Here is a 1,060-nt window from a genome sequence, read left to right on the forward strand (position 1 = left end):
CACAACTTCTCTGTGCCTCAGTTAACTCATCTGTAAAATGGGGATTAAGACTGTGAGCCCCCCATGGGACAACCTGATCACTTTGTATCCTTCCCAGCACTTAGAACAGTGCTTTGCACATAGTAAGCGCTTAACAAATGTCATCATCATTATTATTAACATCCATCTATCTATCTATAGAAATATATATATTTCTCATATATATATATATGAGAAGGAGAGTGGCTTAGTGGAAAGAGCAAGGGCTTGGGAGTCAGAGGTCATGGGTTCTAATCCTGGCTCCACCACTTGTCAGCTGTGTGATCTTGGGCAAGTCACTTATCTTCTCTGTGCCTCAGTTCTCTCATCTGTAAAATGGGGATGAAGACTATGAGCCCCACATGGGATCGCCTGATTACCTTGTATCTACCCCAGTGCTTAGAACAGTGCTTGGCACATAGAAAGTGATTAATGAATACGAACATTATTATTATTATGTCTGTATATGCATATATACATTTACATATATATTATACACATGAAGCTGTGAGTATACAAATGTGTGGTTAGCAAAGAAAGTACTGAACTGGCATTTGAGGAGATGTAATATCCGGAGGTGAGAAATTAATCAAGGATGACCTCCTAAAGGGGATGAGACTTCTGAAGGATTTTAAAGATGGAGATAATGGGGCCCCATGCACCATGGAAAGGTTGCAGACATTGTTTGAACGTATAAGGTCCTGTTGCCATATTTGGTATGGGCCTTAGACCCTGCAGCCCACTAGCTGGGTCTGGGAACCAAACCAAATAATGAGATAGACTCCGCCCAGCTCTGCACTAAATCTGCACCAAATCTGCACCAAATCTGCACCAAATCTGCACCAATCCAGTCCCCCCTGTTTTCAAATCTGTACCAATCACTGTGATCAGCAACAGCAGTAGAGAAGCTTGTTACCTCGGGCACTCGACCGCCTTTTCCCTTAAGGAAAGGAGCCCGCTGGGTGTGTTACCCCCCATTCAGTCTTTGGCCTTACCAGTAAAACTTTATTAAAACTTTCAATAGTCACATTCTGTTTGACTA

The sequence above is a fragment of the Tachyglossus aculeatus genome, chromosome 5 (assembly GCF_015852505.1).
Source record: "Tachyglossus aculeatus isolate mTacAcu1 chromosome 5, mTacAcu1.pri, whole genome shotgun sequence".
In the NCBI taxonomy this organism is placed as follows: domain Eukaryota; kingdom Metazoa; phylum Chordata; class Mammalia; order Monotremata; family Tachyglossidae; genus Tachyglossus; species Tachyglossus aculeatus.